Raw genomic sequence first — 5,698 nt, 5'->3', positions numbered from 1 at the left:
CCCTCCCCCCCCCCCACCCCCCTCAACACACACCAACCCACACCACCCCTCCCCCCCCCAAAAATCCCCCCCCCCCCCTCAACACACACCACCCCACCCCCCCCCCCCCAACACACACCACACCACCCCTCCCCCCCCCCTCAAAAATTCCCCCCCCCCCCTCAACACACAAAACACCACCCCTCCCCCCCCCCCTCCAAATTTTGCCCCCCCCCCTCAACACACACCACACCACACCACCCCTCCCCCCCCTCCAAAATTCACCCCCCACCCCCCTCAACACACACCACCCCACACCTCCCCTCCCCCCCCCCCAAAAATTCCCCCCCCCCCTCAACACACACCACCACATCCCCCCCCCTCAAAAATCCCCCCCCCCTCTCAACACACAAAACACCACCCCTCCCCCCCCCCCTCAAAAATCCCCCCCCCCCCCAACACACACCACACCACACCACACCACACCTCCCCCCCCCTCCAAATTTTGCCCCCCCCCCCCCCAAAAAATTGGCCCCCCCCCTCAACACACACCACCCCTCCCCCCCCTCCAAAATTCGCCCCCCCCCCCCCTCAAAAATCCCCCCCCACCTCAACACACACCACACCACACCACACCAACCCTCCCCTTCCCCCCTCCAAATTTCGCCTTCCCCTCAACACACACCACCCCACCCCTCCCCCCCCCCCAAAAATTCGCCCCCCCCGTCCAAATTTCGCCCCTTCCCCCCCCAAAAATTCCCCCCCCCCCCTCAACACACACCACACCACACCACCCCACACGACGCCTCACCCCCCCTCAAAAATCCCCCCCCCCCCCTCAACACACACCACACCACACCACCCCTCCCCCCCCCTCAAAAATCCCCCCCCTCAACACACACCACACCACCCCTCCCCTTCCCCCCCTCCGAATTTCGCCCGCCCCTCAACACACACCACCCCACCCCTCCCCCCCCCCCGCCCCCAAAAAATTCGCCCCCCCCCCAACACACACCACCCCACCCCCCCCCCCCCCCAAAAATTCGGCCACCCCCCTCAACACACACCACACCACACACCCCCTCCCCCCCTCCAAAATTTGCCCCCCCCCCCCCCCCCCCCAAAAATTCGCGCCCCCCCCCCCCTCAATACACACCTCCCCACCCCCCCCCCCCCCTCAACAAACACCACACCACCCCTCCCCCCCCCTCAAAAATCCCCCCCCCCCCCCAACACACACCACACCACACCACCCCTCCCCCCCCCCCCCCCCCCCAAAAAATCACCCCCCCGCCCCCCTCAACACACACCACCCCACCCCCCCCCCCCCACAACACACACCACACAACCCCTCCCCCCCCCTCAAAAATTCCCCGCCCCCCCCTCAACACACACCACACCACCCCTCCCCCCCCTCAAAAATCCCCCCCCCCCCTCAACACACACCACACCACACCACCCCTCCCCCCCCCCCCCCCCAAAAAATCCCCCCCCGCCCCCCTCAACACACACCACCCCACCCCCTCCCCCCCCACAACACACACCACACAACCCCTCCCCCCCCCTCAAAAATTCCCCGCCCCCCCCTCAACACACACCACACCACCCCTCCCCCCCCCTCAAAAATCCCCCCCCCCCTCAACACACACCACACCACACCACCCCTCCCCCCCCCCCCCCAAAAAAATCCCCCCCCCGCCCCCCTCAACACACACCACCCCACCCCCCCCCCCACAACACACACCACACAACCCCTCCCCCCCCCCTCAAAAATTCCCCGCCCCCCCCTCAACACACACCACACCACCCCTCCCCCCCCCTCAAAAATCCCCCCCCCCCCCCCCTCCAAATTTTGCCCCCCCCCCCAAAAAATTGGCCCCCCCCCTCAACACACACCACACCACACCACCCCTCCCCCCCCCCCTCCAAAATTCGCCCCCCCCCCCCCCCCCCCCCCTCAACACACACCACCCCACCCCCCCCCTCAACACACACCACACCACCCCTCCCCCCCCCCTCAAAAATCCCCCCCCCCCTCAACACACACCACAACACCCCTCCCCCCCCGCCCCAAAAATTCGCCCCCCCCTCAACACACACCACACCACACCACCGCTCCCCCCCCCCCCTCCAAAATTCGCCCCCCCCCCAAAAATTTCCCACCCCTCCCCCCTCAACACACACCACCCCACCCCCCCCCCCCAACACACACCACACCACCCCTCCCCCCCCCCCTCAACACACACCACACCACACCACCCCTCCCCCCCCCTCCAAAATTCGCCCCCCCCCCCCCCCCCTCAACACACACCACCCCACCCCCCCCCTCAACACACACCACACCACCCCTCCCCCCCAAAAAATTTGGCCACCCCCCTCAACACATACCACACCACACCACACCACCCCTCCCCCCCCCCCAAAAATTCGCCCCCCCCCCCCCCTCAATACACACCTCCCCACCCTTCCCCCCCCCCCTCAACACACACCACACCACACCACACCACCCCTCCCCTTCCCCCCCTCCAAATTTCGCCCCCCCCTCAACACACACCACCCCACCCCTCCCCCCCCCCCTCCAAATTTCGCCCCTTCTCCCCCCCAAAAATTCCCCCCCCCCCCCTCCCTCAACACACACCACACCACACCACCCCTCCCCCCCCCACCCCCCTCAACACACACCACCCCACACCACCCCTCCCCCCCCCAAAAATCCCCCCCCCCAACACACACCTCACCACCCCTCCCCCCCCCTCAAAAATTCCCCCCCCCCCCCCCCCCTCAACACACAAAACACCACCCCTCCCCCCCCCCCCTCAAAACACACCACACCACACCACCCCTCCCCCCCCCCCCTCCAAATTTTGCCCCCCCCCCCCCCCCCCAAAAAAATTGGCCCCCCCCTCAACACACACCACACCACACCACCCCTCCCCCCCCCTCCAAAATTCGCCCCCCACCCCCCTCAACACACACCACCCCACACCTCCCCTCCCCCCCCCCAAAAATTTCCCCCCCCCCCCAACACACACCACCACATCCCCCCCCCCCCCTCAAAACACACCACACCACCCCTCCCCCCCCCTCAAAAATCCCCCCCCCCCCCCCCTCAACACACAAAACACCACCCCTCCCCCCCCCCCCCTCAAAAATCCCCCCCCCCAACACACACCACACCACACCACCCCTCCCCCCCCCCCTCCAAATTTTGCCCCCCCCCCCAAAAAATTGGCCCCCCCCTCAACACACACCACCCCTCCCCCCCCCTCCAAAATTCGCCCCCCCCACCCCTCAAAAATCCCCCCCCCCCCCCTCAACACACACCACACCAACCCTCCCCTTCCCCCCTCCAAATTTCGCCTTCCCCTCAACACACACCACCCCACCCCTCCCCCCCCCCCCCCCCCGTCCAAATTTCGCCCCTTCCCCCCCCAAAAATTCGCCCCCCCCCTCAACACACACCACCCCACACCACGCCTCCCCCCCCTCAAAAATTCCCCCCCCCCCCTCAACACACACCACACCACACCACCCCTCCCCCTCCCTCAAAAATCCCCCCCCCTCAACACACACCACACCACCCGTCCCCTTCCCCCCCTCCGAATTTCGCCCCCCCCTCAACACACTCCACCCCACCCCTCCCCCCCCCCCGCCCCCAAAAAATTCGCCCCCCCCCCCAACACACACCACCCCACCCCCCCCCCCCCCCCCCAAAATTCGGCCACCCCCCTCAACACACACCACACCACACACCCCCTCCCCCCCTCCAAAATTTCCCCCCCCCCCCCCCCCCCGCCCCCAACACAAACCACCCCTCCCACCCCCCCCCAAAAATTCGCGCCCCCCCCCCCCCTCAATACACACCTCCCCACCCCCCCCCCCCTCAACAAACACCACACCACCCCTCCCCGCCCCCTCAAAAATCCCCTCCCCCCCCCCCTCAACACACACCACACCACCCCTCCCCCCCCCCCCCAAAAATCCCCCCCCCCCCCCCCCCCCAACACACACCACCCCAACCCCCCCCCCAACACACACCACACAACCGCTCCCCCCCCCTCAAAAATTCCCCGCCCCCCCCTCAACACACACCACACCACCCCGCCCCCCCCTCAACACACACCACACCACCCCTCCCCCCCCCCTCAACACACCCACACCACCCCACCTCTCCTCCAAAATTCTCCCCCCCCCCCCTCAACACACACCACACCACACCACCCCTCCCCCCCCCTCCAAAATTTGCCCCCCCACCCCCCGGCCCCAACACACACCACCCCTCCCCCCCCCTCCCAAAAATTCGCCCCCCCCCTCAATACACACCTCCCCACCCTTTCCCCCCCCCCCCTCAACACACACCACACCACCCCTCCCCCCCCCCCCCCCCAAAAATCCCCCCCCCCCCCAACACACACCACCCCACCCCCCCCCCCAACACACACCACACAACCGCTCCCCCCCCTCAAAAATTCCCCGCCCCCCCCTCAACACACACCACACCACCCCGCCCCCCCCTCAACACACACCACACCACCCCTCCCCCCCCCCTCAACACACCCACACCACCCCACCTCTCCTCCAAAATTCTCCCCCCCCCCCTCAACACACACCACACCACACCACCCCTCCCCCCCCCTCCAAAATTTGCCCCCCACCCCCCGGCCCCAACACACACCACCCCTCCCCCCCCCCCCCAAAAATTCGCCCCCCCCCTCAATACACACCTCCCCACCCTTTCCCCCCCCCCCCTCAACACACACCACACCACCCCTCCCCCCCCTCTCAAAAATCCCCCCCCCCCCCCCTCAACACACACCACACCACCCCTCCCCTTCCCCCCCTCCAAATTTCGCCCACCCCTCAACACACATTACCCCACCCCTCCCCCCCCCCCCCAAAAATTCGCCCCCCCCCCCTCAACACACACCACCCCACACCACACCACCCCTCCCCCCCCCCAAAAAAATCCCCCCCCCCCCCGCCCTCAACACACACCACCCCCCCCCCCTCAACACACACCACACCACACCACCCCTCCCCCCCCCCCCCTCAAAAATCCCCCCCCCCCCTCAACACACACCACACCACACCACACCACACCACCCCTCCCCTTCCCCCCCTCGAAATTTCGCCCCCCCCTCAACACACACCACCCCACCCCTCCCCCCCCCCGCCCCAAAAATTCGCCCCCCCCTCCAAATTTCGCCCCTTCCCCCCTCGTCACTCCCCCACCCAACCCAACCCCGCGCCACCCCCATGACACGGCACACCCCCCCACCCCACCGCACCCCCCCACGACGCCCCCCCCCCCCCGCACCCCACCTCGAAAAACCCCGCTCCCTCCACGCCACACCACAAATGCCTCCGAAAACCCTGCTCGACCCACCCCACCCCGCGTCACCCCCCCACGACATGGCGCACCCCCCACCCCACCGCACCCCCCAACGACGCCGCCCCGCACCCCACCTCGAAAAACCCCGCTCCCTCCATACCACCCCACCACGCCTCCGAAAACCCCGCTCGACCCACCCCACCTCGCGTCAGCCCCCCACGACACGGCACACCCCCCACACCCCACCGCACCCCCCCACGACGCGGCGCATATCCCCCCCCCCCCCCCCCGCACCCCACCTCGAAAAACCCCGCTCGACCCACCCAACCCCGCGTCACTCCCTCAGGACACGGCGCACCCCCCCACCCCACCGCACCCCCCCACGAC

Source organism: Lygodium microphyllum, chromosome 16 (genome assembly GCF_053477565.2).
Source record: "Lygodium microphyllum isolate KBCC chromosome 16, Lygodium_microphyllum_v1.1.10, whole genome shotgun sequence".
In the NCBI taxonomy this organism is placed as follows: domain Eukaryota; kingdom Viridiplantae; phylum Streptophyta; class Polypodiopsida; order Schizaeales; family Lygodiaceae; genus Lygodium; species Lygodium microphyllum.
Note: the sequence above shows the minus strand (reverse complement) of the source record.